The sequence below is a fragment of the Pinus tabuliformis genome, chromosome 5_1, assembly GCF_031772625.1.
Source record: "Pinus tabuliformis cultivar Carrire ecotype Pingquan chromosome 5_1, CPIR1, whole genome shotgun sequence".
NCBI lineage: Eukaryota > Viridiplantae > Streptophyta > Pinopsida > Pinales > Pinaceae > Pinus > Pinus tabuliformis.
The window spans coordinates 154,906,592-154,931,062 of record NC_142305.1 but is presented as its reverse complement, the minus strand read 5'-3'; the positions used below and the strand labels follow the sequence as shown (position 1 = coordinate 154,931,062).

General features: G+C 41.3%; 1 pseudogene; it reads left to right on the top strand.

Annotated features, from left to right (window-relative positions):
• Positions 1 to 22,273: 22,273 nt before the first annotated feature.
• Positions 22,274 to 23,763, top strand: LOC149163899 (G-type lectin S-receptor-like serine/threonine-protein kinase At1g34300 pseudogene; annotated as a pseudogene).
• Positions 23,764 to 24,471: the final 708 nt, after the last annotated feature.

The following is a 24,471-nucleotide window of genomic DNA, read 5'->3' as shown; positions in this document are numbered from 1 at the left end:
AATACAACAAGTTCAGAATCTAACCTCACTATCAAACGTCGAATTCCAAATGAAATAGATTCGGATAATAATTCAACCACTGCACTGTATTCTGCAATGTTATTCGTTGTTTGACCGAGGCTTACCCCATGCATAGAAACTAACTCGTCAGAGGGTGAATAGATAACCCAAGCTGCGGAAGAGATATTCTGTGTACTACGACAAGCACCATCAGCAAATCCAATGTATGTTTGGAGAGGCGTCGACATCTGTAATATCAAGAGTAAAACCAAGATAAGCCAGAATAACGACGAAAAACACACTCACTAAGCTAAGCACACTGACTAACTAACAATCATACTAGCTAGAAAGAAAACCTAACCTAACTAAAAATTCTCCATACCCACCTTTTAAGCATAATACCTCTTTAGGTAAAGTCCATTTCTGGGTTTACCCAAAGAGTCCCCATCAAAATCTACCAGCTCATAAGCCCCTTTTGCTAGCTTTCGCTTTACAATATAGGGTCCATGCCACATAGGAACGAATTTTCCAGCACCTAGCTTATCGTTAGCTTGATCATATAAAAGCACTAGGTCTCCCTCCGAAAAACTTCGAGGGGTCACATTTCTATCATACTGAGCTTTCATTCGCTTCGCGTGAGTCTCGATTGCCAATGCAGCGTCACGTCGAGTCTCATCTAATTTAGCTAAGTACAATAAACGTTTCTCCTCTTCGGAAGTAGCTGGAAGTAATTCGACAGCCATTTGAAGTGATGGGATTTCACATTCAATGGGTAACACTGCTTCCAAGCCATAAACTAGCTGGAAAGGAGTGAACCCTGTTGAGGTTTTTACTGAGGTTCGGTATGCCCATAGCGCCGAAAATAACATGTTGTGCCAATTCGACCGATGAATACCAATGGTTCGTCGGATCATGATAACCAGAACTTTGTTGATAGACTCAACCAAGCCGTTGGCTTGCGGATAATAAGGAGTAGAGCTGTCGTGGCGCAAACCAAGCTGGCTTGTAAGTTCAGTCATCATGGTGTTTCGAAAATGGCTCCCATGGTCAGTAATGATTGCTTGTGGGACACCAAACCTAGTTATTATATGATTGAATATGAAAACTGCAGCTGTTTTGCCGCTTGCGTCGAATGTAGGCATCGCCTCGGCCCATTTAGTGAAATAATCAACCGCGAGGATGATATACGCATGCCCCCCGGCCGAGTGAGGGTTACAAGTAATAAAGTCGATACCCCATTTGGCGAATGGACCAACGGCAATTATAGGGTGGAGAGGAGCAGGCGGTGCGCGCATCTTTCGATCAAACACTTGGCAGTTGTGGCACTTCCGAACTGCAATGATACAATCTTTAAACATAGATGGCCAGAAGTAACCAGCGCGCAACACCTTCTGAGCTGTGGCATACCCAGACATATGACCGCCACATGCTCCAGAGTGACAATCATTCAAAACTCTCTCAGCCTCTTCGTGAGTTAAACAACGTCGAAAAACTAAGTCTGCCCCCCGGCGATAAAGTGTATCTCCAATAATTTTGTATGGCTGGGATTGAAACCGAATTTTTCGACGTTCTGCCTTGGAAGCTTCAGGCCGAAAGGTTTGGGTTTGGAGATAGATGATTATATCCCCGTACCACGGATCTACAGTACTGATAAGAAACAAAGATTCGTCCGCAATGGACTCTTCTGCCACAGTCTCTGTGTCAGCACTCGGGAAATCACACATCAATTCCGCGAAAACTAAGGATTTCTTAGACTTGGACTTCTCGAACTCCAAGTCGAACTCTTGCAGGATAACGATCCATTTAGAGTACTTGCCCCCTAGCAATTGTTTTGTCAAAATGTAAATCATAGGGTTGCAATCCGAAATAACTGTAGTTTTACGGAGAAGAATGTAGTGACGAAAACGCTGGACAGCTTGAACGGCTGCCAGGGCCAATTTCTCCACATGCGAATATTTTAGCTCAGTGGGATTTAAGGTCCTACTAAGATAATATATCACATGCTCCGCTCCGAATTCATCTTCTTGAACTAACACCATTCCAATGGTGGAATGCGAAGCTGCGAGGTATAAGAAGTAGTCCTGGTTGTAGTTGGGAGGATGCAACAACGGTGCATGGGTCAACGCGTGTTTAAGTGCATCAAAAGATTGTTGGGCAATCTCGTCCCAAAAGAATTGAACGTTCTGTTTCAACAACCGTGTAAAACCTTTAGTGACCTCGGCGTAGTTTGGGATGAATCGGCGTAAAAAGTTCGCTTTCCCTTGCAAACTTTGGAGTTGGCGCAAACTCGAAGGAGGAGGCAATTTGATGATAGCCTCGACTTTCGAGGGATCGACGCGAATGCCGGCTTTTGAAACAACAAATCCCAGCAATCGACCTGTTTCTATACAGAAAACACACTTGTGGGGATTCAAACGAATTCGATAATGCCTACACCTCATAAAGATTGCTCGTAGGTGGACAAGGTGATCAGCTCGACGTAAAGAATGAGCAGGCAAATCATCGAGATACGGTTGCACAATGTGCTTGATGTCATGAAATGCATAAGACATCGCCCGTTGAAAAGTGGCCCCGGCATTCTTAAGCCCAAAAGGTAATTTGCAATAAGCAAATGTCCCCCATGGACAAATGAATGCCGTTTTTGGTTGGTCGGCAGGTAGAATATTGATTTGATTATAGCCCGAAAAACCATCCATGAAGGAAAACATTTCACTTCCGGCACAATCATCAATAATTTGATCGATATAAGGCGTAGGATAGTTGTCTTTTGGACAAGCTCGATTGATATCCCTATAGTCGATACAGATTCTTATTGTTCCTTGTTTCTTGTTGACGGGAACAATATTCGATACCCAATCCGTTAACGGGATCGGATAAATGAAACCTGCTTTCAACAGCTTTTCGACTTCTGCTTTAATCGCAGCCGCTTTTCGAGGGTGAATTTGACGCAACCGTTGCCGGACGGGTTTAGCATCCGGGTAGGTCTTTATTTCATGAACAACAATGGCAGGATCGATTCCCGGCATTTCCTCGTAAGACCAGGCAAACACATCGCGGAATTCTTGGAATAGGGCCTTGTAAGTTTGGATTTCTTCTTCTGTACATGCGGCACCTATATGAATGTTCTCCTCAATTCCGGGCTTCACTGAAATATCAATGGGAATAGTACGAGAAATATTCCCTAAATTCAACTCTGAATCAGAATGTTTCGTTGGATCCTGAGCGTCTTTGACATATTCAGCGGTAAAGATAGATGAAAAATCATTTTCAAATGCATCATCCTTAGGTAAAAACGAAGATCTGTGATGGAGATCCTCCCATGGTAGATCGTCTACACTTAGGATTTCGCGAAGTTGTTCGTCAGATGACACGACTTCGGGAAACGCTATCCGTTCTAAGGGTGAGGTGAAAAGTGACTCTTCACTGACCACATTCATTTGGTCGACCTCGGTTGAATGAAAGTCGGTAAAAGACATGAGAGCTTCATAAGCAATTTCATATGGACTCAAGGGCATAACATTACCGAATGAGTCTATCTCAGAGTCAGATGGGACAAACCAAGGATCATCATAAATAATGTTTTCTGATGTAATCATATGAATTGTTGCAAACGAAGGTTCTACGCTGAGTGGAGGGAGAGGAAAAGTTCCCAGTAAACCGGAATCCTTAACTAAACCTACACCAACGTCCCTATAAGGGATTGTCGTCTTACCGACATGCTGGATACTCTCTGAAGAGGCTGGGTCGGATGAAAAGTATGTCAGCTGATCAATAGTCACGATCTTACCGTTATGTGGAAACTTAATTACTCTGAAGACCGATGAAACGACCGCTGTCATAGCATATGACCAACTTCGACCCAAAAGAAGGTTGTAGTCTAGAGGGGCATCAACCACTTCCACATCCAGACTAACGGTTTTACCTTCTACCCCTATAGGCAATTCCTGTAGAATACCAAACGGACGGAACCCACGGCCATCAAAGGCCTTAAGGATGGTGGGGGATTGGTTCAACGAAGGAGAACCAAGGGATCTCCAACATTGAATCGACATAATACACGTAGAAGCTCCCTCATCAATCACAGTCCTATGAATAGGCCTGTTTTTTACTATCACTGGAATTTGGAAAGCCATTTGATGGGGGAGACGCGGCGTACTATTTTCTAGATCGAAGATCATTAGATTCGGATCCTGAACATCAACAGCTCCTATAGCCGACAAAAGCAATTTTCGTTGTGCTGGACATGATTGCAGCACTTCTAACGCCGACATTGCTGAGGGTGAAACAGCTAAGTCCTCAACAATGTTGTAATTCTGGGCCGCTCTCGCATGTGGATTGAAAGCAGACCTTCGAAGTACACCCTTGGCGGGCGGTTTAATTACTAAGTCTGGGTTAGGTTTCTCGATCTGTAGTGGATCGGAACCAGGAGCTGAGGTTGATGGATTAGAATGAGAAGATTCTGCTTCCTTACCATCAACAGGATTCTTACTACCATAATCTTGCGATCGAGTCGCAATCCTCACATGAGACATCATCAAAATGGGTTCTTCACTGGCATTCGAGGAAGAACCTATCATCTTATTCTCCTGCTCCGGAAATGGATTTTTTAACACAGCAGGAGTGGGAGAACCTTTGACTATTTTCACTACCTCGGCCCGATGAGGGCAATCTCTCGTAAAATGATCCTCTTCACAAATAAGACAAGGATATCGAGGTTTGCGCTTTTCGTCATTAGTTTCCGACTTTTCTGTTTTCTCCTTCGGAGCCTTGTCTGCTTTAGCCTTCTTCTTTCCTTTCTTCTTTCCACCGTTTTTTGATTTGGCCGTAGATGACTCTACAACGTGAATATCGGCGGTAAGTTCAGGAGAAGACTCTCCTGTCGGAGAATCAGGCAAAGTGATAATTGGAGTAGTTGAAGCCTTGAAAGACTTCTTCTTGCTCTTTGTATTCACGATACCAATCATACCATCAGCGGCATGAGATCCCGAAGGAGCAGCAGCGATTTGATTCGACTTTGGAAGATCCGGAATCTTCTCGTGTAACGTACCCGACTGAGTGTAAACTAAGTCAAGGTATTGCGCCTGAGCAATGACTTGCTCCTCAGTAACTACTCCGGCCTTAGCTACATCTTCAGTAATCCTTGGTAATAATGATTTAACAAACCATTCAGCTAAGATTTGGTCCGGGATAAAAACTTTCACTAGCCTTCTTCGACGTCTCCACTCATGAATGTGATCGGAAATATACGTGGAGGTTGATTGTTTTAGTGAAGTTAATAACTCCGTACCATTATCGTATCTGACCGGTAACTGAAAGTGAGTTAAGAATGAGGTAGCTAACTGGCTAAAATTGTAAAAAGAGGCCCGTGGTAACTCAATGTACCACTTGGCCGCGAGACCAATGAGTGTACGCTGGAAAAGACGTAGGCGGATCGAATCATCCGAGATAGAATTTGAAGCACACCAGAGGTGGTAAGTCATCACGTGATTGGACGGATCCTCTCCAGACTTACCTTCAAACTTGGGTATATCACTGGGCAACTTATTTGGCATTGGCGGCCAGAACTGAAGATATTGAATTGGATCGTTCGTTAGGCGCGTCAAGTCTGGTAAATCCAAAGTTGCGATAAATGGTAACTGCCGGTTAGGATCTCTAAAACTCTGGGTCACAATACCAGCCCCAGGAGGAGGATATCCAGGATAACTAGGAACAGGAGTCGCATTTGGGATATTATATCCTCCTGGAAAACCAGGATTAACCGGACCGTACTGGGGTTGTTGAGGTTGTTGATAAGTGTACCCAGGATACGGTTGATACTGGTAAACCGGTTGTTGGACAGCTTGCCCAGGTTGGTACTGTCCCTGGTACGGAGGTTGAACAAATTGAGGTTGAGTAGTGACAACCGTACTTATACCAGGCTGGCCTACAAGCATCTGGACCGTGGTTTGAATCGTAGATCCGGACAACGGTACAGATGTCTGAGGAGTGGTTACAGAGACAGTAGAAACCGGAGCCGTCGATACTCCAGAAGTAAGTATGGTAGATGTGGCGGTAGTTGCAGCAGCCGTTTGAGATGGAGTACTAGGTGCAATTGGCGGCTGAGTAACTACCGAAGTTACAGAGGTTTGAACACTTGACTGGACAGGTTGCGGTTGCTGGGGTGGACCAGAAACTACAGGTTGTCCAGCTTGAGGTACCGACTGCATACTTGGCTGCAACATCTGTTGACCCTGTGAAGGATCCCACACTAACATTCCAGGGTATTGACCCATAACAGGTTGAGGATACTGAGATCCATAGCCGGATTGAGGATAGGATTGATAATTGTAAGGTGCAGTTCCCATAGCTTGACCATACGATTGACCTTGAGGTGGTTGATAACCTTGATTTGAGTATTGACCTTGAGGTTGATAACCTTGAGGTAAATACGGATACTGGGGTTGACCTTGACCTTGAGGTTGGTACCCTTGAGGTTGATACCCTTGGGGTTGATACCCTTGGGGTTGCCATCCTTGAGGTTGCCATCCTTGAGGTTGATATTGATACTGAGGTTGACCTTGGGGTACATATTGAGGCTGGGGTTGACCTTGAGGTATGTATTGCCCTATAGGAGCGTACTGACCTTGAGGTTGCCCCCCAGACACGAATGAAGTACCTTGAGGTTGCCCCCCAGGCATTAACGGAGGCTGCCCCCCAGGCGGTAATTGGCCACCTTGAGGTTGGGAAACGGGAACTGAACCTGACATCATGTAAATGTCTCCTACACCCAATGGTACATTACCACTGTTTCCAACTAATAACCCATGATCAACGGGTTGAGGAGATGCTCCCGCAAAGGTACCAGAAAGAGATTGATACCCAGTAGGAACAGAAGGACCGCCATGTAAAAAAGATTCAGGACTTTGTGTAAACACGGACGACTGACCAGACATATTTACAGGAGTATGAATACCTCTAGGTGGAAAAGGAGTACGAGGTGTAGAAAAACCTAGCCCAAAGTTGTCTAGATAATTTGTTAACGAAAGGTACCAAGTAGTACTTCTAGGAGGACTGTAAAAGATAGATTCACGCTCCCTTAGATCAAGGGTAATTTGATCTTCAGGATCAGAGACGCCTATTTCTTCCTCTGGAACAAGTTCTTCAATAGCAATCAAACCAACAGGAAGATTTTCGGTGATAATTCTTTCTATTCTCGGTGAATCAGGAACACTAGGAGTCGGAGTAACAGGTTCGGATATTTCTGGTTCTTCGCCTGTATCACTAGCAGACGAAAAACTACCAACAAGCTCAGAAACTGTAACAGCTTCGGGATTATAACCTGTCTCTAAACTTTGGTAATCTGGATGGACCACCAAGGAAGATTCTCCTTCTTCAGGTGAACCTACTCTACTGCCACTAGGAGGAGTTACAAGGACCTTCAAACCTTCTAAATGACTGGACTCGTCTTGAGGAGGTTCACCCCTAAGTCTACGGGATCTTCTCAACAATTCGGCCACAGAAACAACTTCAGGAGACTGGCCCCGCAGTCTACGGGACTGTCTCGGTAATTCCGCCACAGCTAAAAACTTTTAACTACTACACACGAAAACAAAATAAAATTTCAAATCAAACCACCTAAAGTCTCTAAAGAACCAAACAAATTTGAATCACACGCCTAAAGAATCTAGGGCGTCAAACCAAACACAAACAGTAGTCTTCCGGACCAAAAGCGCTAGTTGGTGATGAAGCCCAACCTCGCTGGATTCAGTACAGAAATGGCGGGTGGAACAGTTACCCCGGCAACCTGCTTAATGAATAGACTGGACCAAGTTCCTCCACTTTAACCGTCTCGAGTGAAGTGAACCCCCCAGAAAATCCAAGTGAGTATAACCGACGTCTGCTCCAGGTACAGTGGGACCTTCCCTCCACCGTCACCTCGGTAGAATCCTAAAGATAATGGCCACTAAGGTTACCAACCGCAACAAATGCACCTGGGGGAACAGTCTAAACTCCGACAGCACGCAAGGGCAGAGTAGCAAGCTCAATCCCCTTACCGGCTCCTTGACAATAATCCAAGGTTTACCGACAAGTGACCCCTGGCTCCTCGACAATGGTTAATCCGAGGTTTACCGTTTGTAATACGTGCGTGTCTGGCGTCGTTCCCAACGAGGGGGGAATGATCCCCTCATTGGTTCGGACACGAGCTCGTGCTTCTCCTTTAAGAGGAGCTTTCCCAGAGTACAAGTGAGACAATTGGATTTATTCTATCACAAGATAAGCTACTTGTTTGGTTTTGTTGTCTTGGAGAGTTAATTACTCACCTACTCCAAGACACTAGCCTGATCTAAATTGGTGCTTCAGAGCCCTAGTAAATAAAAGTTACTATTTCAATTTTACTTTAAGCGTTACTTTTATGGTTGTTCTTTAAAGTCACAAGGTAGTGGAAGTGAAACCAATGGTGTGTAGACTCGACTCCAACCACTACAAAGATGCACCTAAGATGATTTACGCTACTTTCCTTTTTCAATGAAATTCTTAACTAAGAGAGTTGAGAGAATGCAAATTTTTAGAGAAAACAACTTCCTTAGAAAAGACAATCAAAGAAACAATTCTCTTTTTCTTTTCAAGCACACAAACATGACCACTCTTTACTTGCACGAAAAACTCTTTTTCTTTCAAAACTTTCAAAGCTACTTGAAACAAGACTTTTAAAGAAGATGTTTTTGTATTTTTCTTTTAATAAAGCAAATAAATCTAATTTAACAAAAATCAATCTTAACAACTATTAAAATCTACGAAAATTCACTCACAAGCAAACTAAAAGGTAAATTTACTCTAAGCAAACTTAATGAGGCCAAAACCTACAAGGATGTTTCTAGGTTGTTTTACTTGACCAAAATCAAATCAAGGACCAGCTATTGGAGAATCAAGAGCTGATCAAAACAAAACTCAAATCTTTTTGTTCTTTTTGTAAAATGGAATTCAAGACTTAATCAACAAGCACTTTGAAATTTGACCAAAGAGACAACTCAACAGGTTGGTTGCTCACACGGGTAGACTTACGACAGATCCGACTCTTAAGAAGGTTGACCAAACCAGAGAGATCTAAGGCTTGACAACTTCCACCATTAAAGTCACTACAGGATCTACTCAAAAATCAAACCCTAGGCTTAAATTTCAATGAAATCCACTAAAACACTTAATGCTATGAAAACAAGTTCAGGTGAAGATTCTTGGCAAGGGACTAATGAATCTGGGCAGAAAAAACTAAGAAACAACAAAATCTAAGAGTAAAAAAGCAAAAAATAGAGTTTTCTCAAATTTTAGCAGGGGACGCAGGCAACCCGTTAGCACAGGTGCGGGCCCGCTCTGTGCACACAGCAAAAGTGCGTCCAGGGACGCACTGTGCAGCACTCAGAGGGTGCGTCCTACTGAAAAACTCAAGAAAATGCAAAATAAAACTAATCCTAAGCTAACCCACCCAGAGACAGAATCACAGAGCCAAAACCAGAAAAATAAACCAATTTTCTCAAAGCAAAGTTCACACAAAAGAAAAGACTCTTCTCATCAATGGTTTCCCCAGCGGAGTCGCCAATTTGTCACACGGAATCAGTCAAGAGTGCGGACACAACCGACTTCCTAGAAGTCTAAGACATTCTAATGACAAACAAAACAAACTGGAGCTATCCTTCTCTAAACATGCATTATGATATGAGAAATCAAGTGTTTCGTTCTTACCTTTGTCCAAACGCTGTTGTAGAAGTCCAAGCTTTGTTGATCTGGATGAGCTCCTCCTTTTCTCCAAAACCTGCAATCACCAACAGTCAAACAATTAAATAGCACCTGATTATAACATAAAACAAAGCATATTCAACATATAGACCAAGGAGTACATGAAATAACCCATAAACAACAAGTTATTGAGAAGAATGGACCAATTTGCATTAAAGGTAATCAAAAGGAACCATTACAACCTGAGCCTTGGTGTTGTGCAAGCTCCTTCCAGGGTCCACAAGAGTCTTCCTCTACTTTGACAAAGCTCACCCACTTCCAAATAGAACAAGCAAAGATGGCAATCTCTCCTCACAAGCTTCTAAATGGGAGTCCTAATTCCTGCAGCATTTACCCTTAGAAAATGTATAGCTTCAACCTCTCCTCCTTCTGGCCCAATGCCTGTATTTATAGTACTCAAGAGGAGGTTAATCAGGTCCACCATCAATGGGATAATCCCCTCTTTGGGTGGGATAGCTCCCTTATTGATGGGATAAGTTCCTCTTTGATAGGAGTGCATGAACCATCTGGAGGCGCCCAATACACGTCGAACAACCTTCTAGAATGCTCTAGAAATGACCACAAGTAACTTTTTAAAGATGAAACTTGCGCATTCTAACTTTTACAGAGGGACGCACCTGTCCCTTTACATACAGAGCGTCTTTGGACGCAGCTTTTGTGAACATTGGGAGCGTCCCCGCAGCTAAGTTTGAGAGAACCTGCGTCCCTAGAGATAAATACATTTATACAAGACTTTCTCTCTTTTTTGGAGTTTGACATGGAGAGCAGAGGCATAAGACTTGCCTAAGAGGGTAGCATGACTGTTGATTGAGCCATACTAACTGTAAATAGTCATGGTGACATTTTTTAGTGTAACACTCTTGAGCTGTGGGAGATATAGAACATGATCCAGAAGAAAGTCTGGAAGATCAGGCAGTTTAAGCCTGATTGTGCCAAGCCCTGATGGCTTGATTTTTGACTGATCTGCAAAGTATACTGCTCCATCAACATTGTCAGTGAAATCTTCAAAAAAATCTTTCCTATGAGTCATATGACAGGTTGCTCCTGAATCAAGCAACCAATTATTTTTCGAAGAAGCAAGTGAAGCATTAAACAAATCTTCATTTACTCCAATGTTACATTGTGCCTCAATATAGTGAGCGGATTCAGGTGCTTTACCTTTTTCTGTATCATCAGTTTTACCTTTATGCTGGTTTCTTTTCTACTCAATTTTGTCCCATGGTAGCTTGCATGTAGAAGCATCATGTGATCCATTTCATTTGCAGCGAATGCAATGCAGATTTGCTTTTTCTCCTTGAGAATGTCTGCCCCCCCATGCCTCTGAAGTATCTTCCTCTTCCTCTTCGTCCACCTCTTCCTCTTGTAGAATCTTGAGCAGGATGCTTTTCTTTATGAGCAAGGCAAACAGTCTCTTCAGAAGATTCAGGAACTGTCTTCTTTCCAAAGGCTTTCTCTCTTTCAACAAACTTTTTCACAAGAGAGTCAAAGGTTATATCTTTAAGATTTCCATTTGCTTGTAAAGACTCAAGATAATTGGAGTAAGTAGGATAGAGTGCCTTGAGAAAAGCAATAAGAGGGATATCCAGCTCAACCTTAGTGGATTTGATATCATGCATTATGGATTTTACTTCAGATGCAAGAGCAAGAGGATCATTATTTTTCAGTTCAAGAGTGAAGAGTTTAATCATGAGCTGAACAACTTCAAGTGCGGAATGTGATTCATAGAGTTCTTTGAGCTTTTGTAAAGATTCAAAGGCAGTTGAATATGATGAAATATGGCGACTTACTTCTTCATTTACAGATGCTGCGATTAATGCATATGCTTTGCTGTTCTTGTTATCCCAAATGACGAGCTCTTTGTCTGATGTAGGTTGTACTGGGTCTTTCACACTCTGACGGCCTCAACAACGGCATCCACGCCTTAAAATGGCCTTGGTGTCCCTTCGATCTTTTGGCGAACTTCCTGCGAACTTGGGATGAAAGCACAGAGAAAACTACTACCACAGCGGACTTATAAATACACAGAGGTACTCAATAACAGAATGGCATACTCATTTTATTTCAGAATGGAGAAAATTCTTACAGGATGCTCACAGAGCTTTTATAGAAATGGATTCTATACAGAGATAGACTAATCTCGCATTTACCGGACTTTTCACAGCTCAAAATTGAGCAAGTTACTACCGGAGGCTCCTGGCGAGGTATAGGCTCTGTCTCAGAATCAGACTTAACACCCAAACACTTGACTCTTCTAATGGTTCGGCCACTTTAGGTTCTTATCAGTGCCGAGCACACTGATACGCAGGCTTCTCAAACCAACTAAGGACTTTGAGTGATTTCTCGTGTTGCAAGCAGATCAGACTAGATGTCCGCAGATGCAGAGCAGGAGAACACTCGACTCAAACACACACACAAAACTCTCCAAATGCCGATGCCCAACAAATGAACCTTACCCTTCTTATATAGGATGAGAAGGGGGGACAAACATTACTGTTGGTCGGACAGAAATGACTTAAAGCTTAAAGAATCATTACTTTTCAGCCTCTATCAGAGCGACGTCCGCACAAATATTCGGGTCCATAAAGCAGACCGAATAATTGCTTTCGGGTAACGCATGAGATATAGTCTGTAAAGTAGATTCATGTACCTAAAACAAATTATGGCTATCTACACAGTGGATACTTTTTGTACAAAAAGCCCACGGGAAAAGACTAGCTGAGAATATTTACACTGTGGAAGCTTTTAAACAGTAAAGCCCACGGGAACTCTGGTCACAATTAAGCCCTTGTGACTGGTACGTAATCAGAATACAGTCAGATCAGGGAATCTGTTTCTTTTATAAAGTAGATCATCACATGCCTTTGTATAAATCCTCCGGACTATCATGGGTTTACCCAGTATGATTTGATGCTGGACTTTGGTTAAGACATACCATTCTAAGTGCTCTCTCATGTATTCCTGGAGGGAATAATTTGTCATGTGAAAAGGATCCCACTCTTGAACTGTCATTTCTTTTACTGTGTTGTATATGCGATGAAAACATTCCCCAATGTTGTACTCAAAACATCTGTGACAGTATTTTCTTTCATATCTTTCATGATATACTGGGTCCATGGCTGTTCTGCTGACTCCGTAATCTGTCCACCAGTTCTGAAACCATTCACATTGTAGATTTTTCTGGGATGCTGCCAATGTGCTGAATTTCAACTTTGTGTAATGGGTTTCTTCTCTGTCATCAACATTCATGAAGTCCCACCACAGCTTTTTATAATCTGAAAAATCATAAACTGTGTCGGGGAATATTACCTTGGGATCATTTCTGGGCCATCGAGCACATGGTTGGACTTGAGGGTGGTTGATCCACAGGTCTCTGGTTCGGTAGATGCAATAATAGCTTTCATATATTCCTGTGTCACGGCCTCCATGGTGCCAGATACCTCCAATGTCATGAAAATTCGTTTCCAGGGCCCGCCTTGCGGTTCCAGCATCTGCTTTTGCTTTGTCATACATCATATCATGGATCCATTTTCTACCCTTTGGGTACACCTTTCTTTCAGGTACATAGTGCTGGAGATCAGTGTGAGGCTGTAAGTTGGCATCAAGGACTTTTGTGTTCCTTAATTGCCATGTGGGTCTCCAGTTGTCTCTGTATGTATCCCAGTCTTGATTATCTGGAATGGTTCTCAAGACCTCTCGTTTTTGGTGCTGGTCCCACTCAGTAATAATCATCATGACATGTGCTGCGTTTTGTTCAAGGAATTCCCTGCTGAGAAAGTCAGGAAGACAATTGTCCTTTCCTTTGATGTGCTCAATGGAAAAATCAAAGTTTGCAAAGAGTGCCTGCCATCTGGCAAACTTTGCTTCTTCTGGTTTCTTGATGTCCTTGGTTAGGACTTTCTTCATTGCTGACGCATCTGTTCTGAGAAGAAAAGGCTTGTTTATTAGATATACTGCAAACTTGCTGATGCAATTCCATGCAGCTTTTACTTCTCTTTCAATAACAGAATAATTCTGTTCTGCTGGGTTCCATACCCCTGAGGCAAACTGTACCACTTGTTCTTCTTTGTCAACTTTTTGTTTCAGAATCCCTCCCCAGCCTATGTCACTGGCGTCGGATTCAACTATCTTGAATGCCTCATCATCTGCTATATACAGTATAGGCAAAGATTTTACCTTTGCTTTGATTTCTTGCACTGCTCTGGTATGGGCATCTGACCATTGAGGGGGATTTTTGCCAAGCCGCTTATTGAGCACGTTCCTGTCACTGGCACAGTCTTGATAAAAACTGCTTACATAATTTAGGCAGCCAAGGAACCTTTGCAGTTGTGTCTTGTCTTTTAAGACATCTGGAAATTTGTCTGCAAAGTCAATGGCATGTTGTTGCAGAGAGATTTGTCCATTAGAAATTTGGTGGCCTAAGAACTTTATAGAAGTCTGAAATACTTCTATTTTCTTTTTGCTAAGCACAAGCCCATTTTTCTTGACCAACTTCATGAAAATATTTACATGTTTGAAGTGATCATCAATATTTTTGGAAAAAATTAAAACATCATCAATATATACAAGTAGCCAATCAAAATATGGCTTAAAAATATCATCCATGACCTTTTGAAACTTTGAAGGAGCATTTTTAAGACCGAATGGCATGACATTCCATTCATAGTGCCCTGCAGGAATACTAAAAGCAGTTTTGAACTTATCTTCCTCATTAATGGCAACTTGCCAAAATCCTGCTTTTAAATCAAATTTTGAAAATATTTTGGCTCCTGCAATTCTCCTGATCAAATCTCCTTTATGTGGAATGGGATAAGTATCATCGGCCAAGACTGAATTTAGAGGCTTGTAATTTATCACAAGTCTAGGGATACCTCTAATTTGTTCAGCTCTTTTGTTTACATAGAATCCATAGCAATTCCAGGGGCTAGTAGATTCTCTGATCAATCCTCTGTTGAGCAATTGCTGAATTTCTTTTTGGCATAGTTCTCTGTATTCTTGGCTCATAGGGATTGCTCTGCTTTTACAGGGCTTTCCTGTGTATCCTTCTTTATAGGGCAACTTAATGGTATGTTGCTTTCTGTGCCAAAAAGCATTTGGCTCTTCTGAACAACATTTTTCTTTCAGTTTTCCTTTCAGTTCTTGGATTCTTCTTTTGATTTGGGGTAGTTTCAGCTGTTCTTCTACTCTCAATGTGCTTTTTAGATCTTTAAGATCTGATAGCAAAGATTCTGCTTTGTCTAATTTCTGCATGGCTTGAACCATTGTAGAAACTCTTGGAGTTGAAACATAAGGAAGCTCAATTCTTTTTCTTCTACCTTTAGATGTGGGTACAGAAATAAAATAACCAGCTCTACTTCCTTTCAACCTGGCTGAGCCATGAGGTTCTACTGCAGTTAAAAATACATTCCCTAATATACAATCAACAGGGATGTCTGCTATGGCAAACTTCATGTATACACAGTGGGTATCAAAACATAGTGAAGCTCTAGGAATTTCATATTTGAGTTTCTTATTTCCTAGGCCTACAACTTCTCTTTCAGCAGAGACCCAATATTTCGCTGGAACATTTCTGATGTTAAGAATATTAATATCTGCACCAGAATCTAATAATGCAGTCATAGAAAATATCTGGCCTTGGATACATATTTTTACCTTGACATGATGTTGCTGATATGTGATGGTAAACAATCTCATATCTTGAAAGCCAAAATTTGGGTCTGACCTTCCTTCAGCAACTTGAATTTCTTGGCTATGGGCTGTTGTGTTCCAGGTTTCTTCTTCTTTTTCTTCTTGAATCTCCTTGCCTTTCTTAATTTCTGCAATTTGAGCTTTGATTGCAGAAATCTCTGCTTTGAGTTGGTGAATTTCACCACTCACTTCTCCCAAAGTCAGGGATCTTACTTTCCCTGGTTTCTGGTGATGCATTTGGAAAGACTTAGTGTTCCTTTCATAGGATGCATCGACAAACAAAGGTTTCTTACCTGATTCTTTTGAGGCTTTTGATTTAAGCTGATCTGTGAAAGCTTCTATCAGGCGGTTCTTCATGGGTCCTTCTTCCATTGTCCTAATATGTGATAAAATCTTCATTTCCGCCTCTTCTTCAGCAGATGCCATTAGGACTTTTTCTTTAGGAGGCTTTGTTCTTTCTTCCTCTTCGCTGGAACTGTACAAAAATTCAGAGTCATCTTCATAAAATATATGACATGCACATTCTTCTGAATTATAGCAAGAACATTCAGATGATTCAGAATCAGTATACTGGCCCATATTAACTTGAAATTCTTCTTCTGAAGTGCTAAAAGAATCAAGAGACGATTCCTCTAGTTGGTGCTGCTGGGCTGAGTCTTTGATAATAAGATTTGGGCACCTTTCTGTAGCATGGGTCTTTGATTTACATCTCAGACAAAAGCTTGGGCCTGAATACTCTTTCTTAACTTGTTTAGCCTTTTGAGCATAAACAACTGTCTTTTTTCCCTTATTAAGCTTTGATTCTTCCCCTTGGGGACATCTTGAAGCTGTATGCCCAGTCTGGCCACACAACCAGCAAGTAATTTTGTTCCATTTTTCTTGCTTGGATGTATGCAAATGGATGTCAGAAGGAGTATAATAATGGGTTTTTGGGATATATTTGTAGTGGCCCTTCTTTTTATGGCTTTTATCCCTTGTAGAATACTTCCTATTTTTTGGATAATCCCTTCGATTTTTGTAGAAAGTCTCTTTGAATTCTCTTTTGGCCCTTTTCCTAGACTTTCTCTTTTTGACCAATGGGTCATCTATTGTCAGTCCATATTTGCTACAAATGGACTTTCTATCTGGTAGTCTGGACAGTTTTTCCAAAGACTTGTTTACCTTCGAGCTGGTACAAAGACTTACCAGCGTCTTTGTAATAAGGGAATAAATTTCTCCCCATGTATAAGACTCAAAAGGTAACTGAAAAATTTCTTGCAATCTAATATAGTCAACAAATCTAGAGGGTAGAGCAGCTAGATATACCTGCTTCCAGAGCAAGTTTTTGGAATCTTTCACCTCATAGATTCGTTGCATCCAATCTCTATGGAAATCATCAAATTGAGACATCTTATGACATTTGAGGTTCATCAAAATGACCTCATGTTTGTTGGCAATTTCTGTCTCACAGCCACACCAATGTTCTAGAATCATTGATGTTAGCGCACCAATCATATTGCTTATTACAGTACCATCAGGATTATGAATAACATCTCCTTTTTCATCTTTGAGCACTTATGCTTCCATGGTTTCAATAAGTTTAGGAGAAGATTCAGTTTCCCACCATCTGAGAAGAGTACCTGTAAAACATTGGATGATGGTTCTGCAAGCATCTACCTCTGATTTTCCTCTAAGACACATGAGTTTATATTCAGTATACATTAAATCAATCATCTGGCGAATTTGGCCAATGCTCATGTTGTCTATGTTCCATTCTCTGTGGGAATCAGGGAAGAAAGTATGGGCTTCAGGCAATTTCCCTTTCCCTTCAATGTCAGGAGCAGAATATCTGGAAAATCTATGTTGAAGAGGCTCATAGATTGGGAAGATTTGTGTTTCCTGATATTTTTTTTCTTCTGTTTCTGGTTCCCTGAATAAGGAAGCAATACTGATGTGTTCAGACTCATCAGTCTTTGAGGTGGTTTCTTTGGGGAACAGCAGCGGGAATTTCTGTACATTTCTTATTGGATTCTCAATCTTTATATTTCTTTTCACCAAGAAAGAATTTGGAACTGGCTTCTCAACTTTTGTGACCTGCATCCTTTCAAATTTCTCATTTAAGCCAGTAAGGAGTGTCTTAGTTACATCAATATGTCCAACTAAGTTTTCTCCTATTTCTTCAATCTTATTCAATGATTCCTTGGTGTAAGAACAAGTCATGCTGGAATCAAACTGTAAATTATTCAAACAAGAATTTACACTATTAAGTGAAGACTGTACAATATCTACTTGCTTCTTTACATCTTCTGCTTTAGCCACATTCATTTCTAGACCCTTTAGAGCAGTATTGGTCCAATTTAACTGTTCACTAGCCTTTTGAATTCTTCCATCAATTCCTAAGGCATTATCATCTTTTTGAACCAAGGGAATGGCTTTGGCTGCATTTGTCTTTTCTCCCAAGATGATTCCTTTATATGGGGGAAAAGTAGTAGGGGTTTCAACTGTGGATCCATCAATTGCAGTCCATCCATGCTTGTCAATCATACTGCTAGAAGTAGCACCAGTTAAAACATTTATAGGAGCAATTTTATCTTTCCATGAGTAGAAAGATATCCAAACATTATTTACTTCCATATAATGTTTCCAGTCTGTGGCTAACTTTCTTTTCTGATCTGGGGTATATCCTTGGTCAAATTCATCTGCTTGAGGATTTGTATACAAATCCCAATTCAACATTTCTTTCATCCATTTAGAACTGATTTGTGATTTTAAGCACCCATCCATAAGTGCAAAAAACTTATGCATTTCCATGACTGCAGGCTTTTTACAGTCAGAAGGAATCTGTTTGAATCTGCATTCTGGAATCAGTTCTGATTGCTCAAGTTTCCCCAACCCATACCTCGGCTTTGCTGGTCTGGATTGAAGGAATGAATGATGAAGCGTTACATACATTGATTCGACATTCAAAGATCATACGCTACTGACAGTGCCTATACGATTCCACATAAGCCTAGAACTTTTAGCCAAGTCCACGTCCAACCAGCAGTCCACAAAGTCGTTCCAGTCCGCGTAAGGAACCTGCCCAGTCCACCTACTCCTATGGCACTCTAGATCTGACCTGCACCAGGGGCTAGAGCCAGTCATTGCCAGTGGTCGGTCATAGCCAGGTCATTCATCGCCGCCGATAGCCAAGCATAGCCAGAAGGGAATTGCCAGCCGGTCTCATTGCCAACCGATAGTCAATCATTACCAGCCAGTCATAGTAAGTCATACAGCCAGTCATAGATCATAGCCAATCATCATAGCCGATCATAGCCAGTCATTGCATAGCCAGAAGGTCAGCCGATAGACGATCATTGCCAGTCAGAGCCAGCCGGTCATTGTAAACCAGTCATTGTCAGGAGGTCATTGCCTACAGCAGACATACAGATTACCCATACAAGAGAGAGGCTAGCCCTGGGGAACCCGGACCCCTTGACCTGGGAAACCCCTGGAAGGACAAAACTTGCCCGGGGGGGGGACGGAAACAAGAAGGGCAGGATGGAGCAATGTACCTTTCCACCATCCCTTAGACGTCAACCAGCAGTTGCCATTTCTAGCTACTTTGGACTTACCCGATCTATCTTGGTGTATTAATGACCCTATCATGCATAACCCCTTGTGGCTGACCATCCCCGTCAAATTGCCTTCCAATATCCCAAAGTGAAATGGTAAACCTGGAGAGGATCCTATGACCCATGTGATTACCTACCATCCTTGGTGTTCCTTGAACTCATTGATGGATGACAGCATCAGTTGAAATGGAATTATTTGAATCAGTTGAAGGAACATAATTCCTAGCAGTTGAAGAAGCAATCCCAGCAGGATCAGTTCCAGCAGTTAGAGTTGCACTATGACAAGCAGTCCTAGCAGCTTCATTAGAACCAGCCTCATTCCAAAGAGCAGCTGAAGGAGCAATCCCAGTCTCATTTATAGCAACAACAGCCTAACCAATTGAACCTGAATCTCCTCCAGAGGCATCTCCACCAGAAGTACCAGTTTCACCATCCTAATTTTAAGCATTACCAGCAGCCTCATTGGCATAAGTTGAACCTGGATTCCCAGCGTCACCAATTGAACCAACATCATTCTTATTCCCAGGAACAGTTCCAAGAGCATTTCCATAATCAGTTTCACCGGGATTCTTCCCATCAGCGTAAGCCCCGGAAGTAGTCACAACACTAGACAGAAATGGAATGATTTCGATCAGCAGTTGAAAGAGCAGAATTTCCAATCAGTTGAAGCATAATTCTTAGCAGCATTACGGCTAGCAACCTAATAAGCACCAGTTGAAGGAGAAGAATTCCTAACAGTCTTCCCAGCCGCACCAGCTGCACCCGTTGTTGAACCTACTGCAGTCCCAGCAAAAGCAGTTGAACCAACAATTGAATAAGGATCTGTCCGAGCAGCAGCTGTTAAAGGAGCTGTTGAAAGTCTAGTAGTCTCAGCAGTTGATGACCCAGCATTTCCGGCTGAAGCATTCCTAGCAGTAGAAGCAGTAGTTAATGAACCAGCAAAGAGAATGTAAGAAGAAGTAGATCCTGGATTACCTGCTTAACCAGAAGTCCTAGTTTTAGCTACACCTGTTGAACTAGCCTCCCCAGTAGCAGTAGTCCCTGCAGCAGCCCCATCAAAAGTTGAAACAGAAGTCCCAGCCTCTCCAGTAGAACAAACATTGATTGAAACCAGTTATCTAATTATTGACATAAGCATTATTTGGACCAGCATTTCCAGGAACAAAAGGTCCGGAGGGTCTTGCGCTTCCGAGTGCAAGGATTCTCAGCAAAGGTATTATTTCCAACAAAGGAGGAACAGACCTAGCAGCAGAATCAACAGCAGTTGAAGCGGCATAACCAGCATTTCAAGCAGCTTCATTAGAACCAGCAGGATCAATTCCAGGAGAATTCCCATCAGTAATATTCCCAGTTTCACCAGCCTCATAATTTCCAGCCTCAGTACCAATAGCAGTTCTATCAGCACCAGTTGAAGGAGCATGATTCCCCATCAACACCAGTTTCACCAGCCTCCTCAGGATCATTTCTAGAAGCATAAGTCGAAATGAAATGATTTCAATAAGCAGAAGCAGGAGGATCAAAATCCCCAGAAGCACCAATTGAACCGGAATTTCAATAAACAGTTGAAGGGGGCATCATTGAAATGAGCAGTTGAAGAAGCATAATTCCCAACAGCCCAATAAGCATCCCCACCATCAGCAGCACTAATTGAACCATATGCGTAAGCCCAAGCATCACCAGTTGAACCAACATCAATTGAATAAGGAGTCTTACCAGCACCAGTCCCAGCCTCAGTTCCATAATCATTTGAAGAAGCATTTGAAGAAGCTGCATTTTCACATTGAGCCATTGAGAAAGGAGTCCCATTTTAGGATGATCTCCGATCTCAAGATCTACAAATTATGAAGATTATGATTTGATTAGCATAGGTATAGATTCTCTTACTTGCCGGTTCCTCCCCCCCCCCGGCTCGGGTAGGATCGCGCACTATTAATAGAGATAAGCGGAATTCGATTGGAACAACTTGTTTGGGTTCGGTCACTTGCTTGGAGGTAAGGCATAGCTAGAAAACCAAGAATCCACTATTATATATGCATATGGCATACGTCTCCTTTTAAAAACTCAATTACCAAGTGAGATGGTAATTTCAAATATAATGACAACCACAAAAAAAGGATCATACGACTTATATTCAGCTCGTACGATGAAGATGAATAAATAACCAGCTCTCACCATAAATTCTGAATCTGTGAAATGCTCAGAAATGTGATCAGTTAATAGATGATTGCATCGATTCTTCAATGTCCACGGATTACTGCTTAGTTTACCTTTCACGTGATTACAAATTCAATCTTGGAATTTATATAAAGCAGCGTTTATATAAAGCAACGTTTTAACACAGCATTTCTGGGATTTATATAAAGCAGCGTTTAACACAGTGATTCTGGAATTTATATAACAACGTTTATATAAAGCAGCGTTTAACACAGCATGACAGCGTATAGCCAAAACACATTCAACGTATATATACCAGTGTTCTTCAGAACGGAGCAGCATTCCAGAGTGCATTCAAATCAGGAGCAGCATTCAAATCAGGAGCAGCGTTCATACATTCCTTTGGCATGTAGATAGACTCATTCCAATGCGTGCTCGCTTCTGCCTGCCTCCAACGCCTACCATTGTCAAATCCTCTAACGCTTCTGACAACGTCCAGAATGTATTTCAGAGGATGAGCAGCGCAGGTTACAGTGAATATGAAAAAAAATGGTCAGAGAAGAGGGCGCAGCACCAGTGTTCAGGTGACAGTGTGGAGCAGGCTACCATATTTATGAACAGGCAACATTTTTGAATGGAAAGCAGAGGAGCAGAGGGAGTTACAATAGCTAAAAAAAGGAGCTAAAAAAATAAAAAAAAGGCTAGCTAAAAAAAAGCGCTGGCTATGACACCATGTCAGGCCAGGCAGTGACTCTCCAAGGGCAGAAAAACTGATTGGTGTGTTTATTTCATAGGTATGTTATTGTTTTATACATTAGGAGTGATTGTTCAGTTCATCTTCCGATGACTGTTCACATTCCTGATTTATTTATGTTACAAATTCCCCAATCATGAAGATTAGGTGTCAACAGTATGGATGGTGTGGAAACTTTGGAATTTGTGTTCAAAATCAGACATCCTCGTACTGCACATGTCCATCTGCAAATTTCGTTCCCATAGATCCCAAGGATCCACACAAGGGTGCAGGAGAGTGCACGGCATTGCAGGGTGTATTAGCCAGAGCATGGTTGTATTGAACAATACTGAATTCTTTTCTTATCCTCCAGAATCAGAGTCAAAATCAGAGATATACTATTATGGCATAACAGATTGTAGGCAGAACTGCCTCAGGAATGCATACTGTTTTGCATCTACACTCATGGCGGATGGTTCAGGCGCTTGCCGTGTGAAGACTGAGAATTTCACAAGTGCCTATCAATCCGCCCATTCCAAGCACATCTTATGTAAAGGTATGTGGTCAAGGTCATCCTCTAGCACCCCCACCCCCAGCAATTATATTCATGAGGTCAACCAAAGAATCTGCCATTCGAATTGTAGGAGCAGTTGTAGGACCTATCATTGCCTTCATTACTATCGAGATATGCGTTTGGTTTATTTTCTGTAAAAATAATCCGAGGTTTAGATTTGGGCAGCTATCATCCCAATATACACCTTTGGAATATGCCGCAGGGTCTCCAGTTCAGTTTTCCTACAAGCAGCTTCAGCACTTAACAAGGAATTTTATGGAAAACTTGGGTTCAGGAGGGTTTGGAACGGTGTACAAGGGAGACTTGCCCAACAAGACAACAGTCGCAGTAAAGCAGCTAGAAGGGATTGAACAAGGAGAGAGGCAATTTCGTATGGAGGTGGCAACCATCAGCACTACTCATCATTTGAACTTGGTTAGGCTAGTCGGATTTTGCTCAGAAGGCCGCCATAGATTACTGGTTTATGAATTCATAAAAAATTCTTCTCTGGACACATTCATTTTTTCTTCTTCAGAGCAATCCAGGATACTAGATTGGGATAAGCGGTTCGGTATAGCCCTAGGAACTGCAAGGGGCATCGCCTACTTGCACGAAGAGTGCAGAGATTCCATTGTTCACTGCGATGTTAAACCTGAGAACATACTTCTAGATGATAATTTCAATGCAAAGGTTTCTGACGTTGGGCTGTCGAAGCTCATCAGTCACAAAGGTCATCTCAAGCGCTCAATGATTAGTGTTCGGGGCACCAGAGGATACTTGGCTCCAGAGTGGCTTGCCAATTTACCCATCACTACCAAGTCTGATGTTTTTAGTTATGGCATGGTTTTGCTGGAGATCATCAGCGGTAAAAGGAATTTTGATATCTTGACATCAAGGAGAAAGAAATTCTCACCGTGGGCGTTTGAAGAATTCGAAAGTGGAAACATCTTAAACATTACAGACGAGAAGCTTGGTAGAAATCTAAATATTGATGAGGTAAACAGAACACTCCAAGTTTGCTTTTGGTGTATCCACGAGCACCCTTCACAGCGGCCAACAACGGGGAAAGTTGTCCAGATGCTGGAGGGTATTTTTCCTATTGAGAAACCACCTGCTCCTATATCTTTGGAAACCTTTCAAAGCAGTACCAGCGGCAGCGGTAGTGCCAGTGAAATGGCAATCTCAGTGCTTCCAACACCCAGTGATCCAGTTTCTTCCATCTCGTCAGTGAATGCCACTATGTCTTCGGATCTCTGAAAACATCCGGAACAGAGACCCTCCAGCCGCAATTAGCCATTTGGGAAAAGGAATTATTTTGTGAGTGTCGAAAGTGTTATTTATCTTATATCTAATATAACTAAATATGAATGTATTTACCTGATACCTTTCCTTTCTATAAATTAAATAATTAATTTATTTTTTGCTATTATATTTATTAATTTTTTCATTTATTTATTTATTTAATAAATAAGTAGTTTATTATTATTCTTCATTTTTATATTAATAAATAATTTATTATTATTATTTTTTTTACACCTAATATAACTAAATTTATATTTTTTTTATATTTTTTTATATATTTTTATTTACTTTTATTATAAATTAATTTAATTTATTTATTTTTTTATTTATCTAATTAATAAATAAGTTGTTTATTGTTATTCCTCATTTATATATTAAATAAATTAATTATTTTTCCTACACCTAATATAACTAAATTTTATATTTTTATAAAATTTTTATATATTTTTATTTATTAATTTAATTAAGAAATAAGTAGTTTATTATTATTCCTCATTTATATATTAAATAAATAATTATTTATTATTTTTCTTACACCTAATGTAACAAAATTTATATTTTATATATTTTCATTATTATATTATAATTTATCATTTATATATTTGGTTATTTATTTATTTATTTTTTACCTAATTCAACTAAATTTGACCTTGCTCCTTGAGTCAACCTCTTGCCCAGGT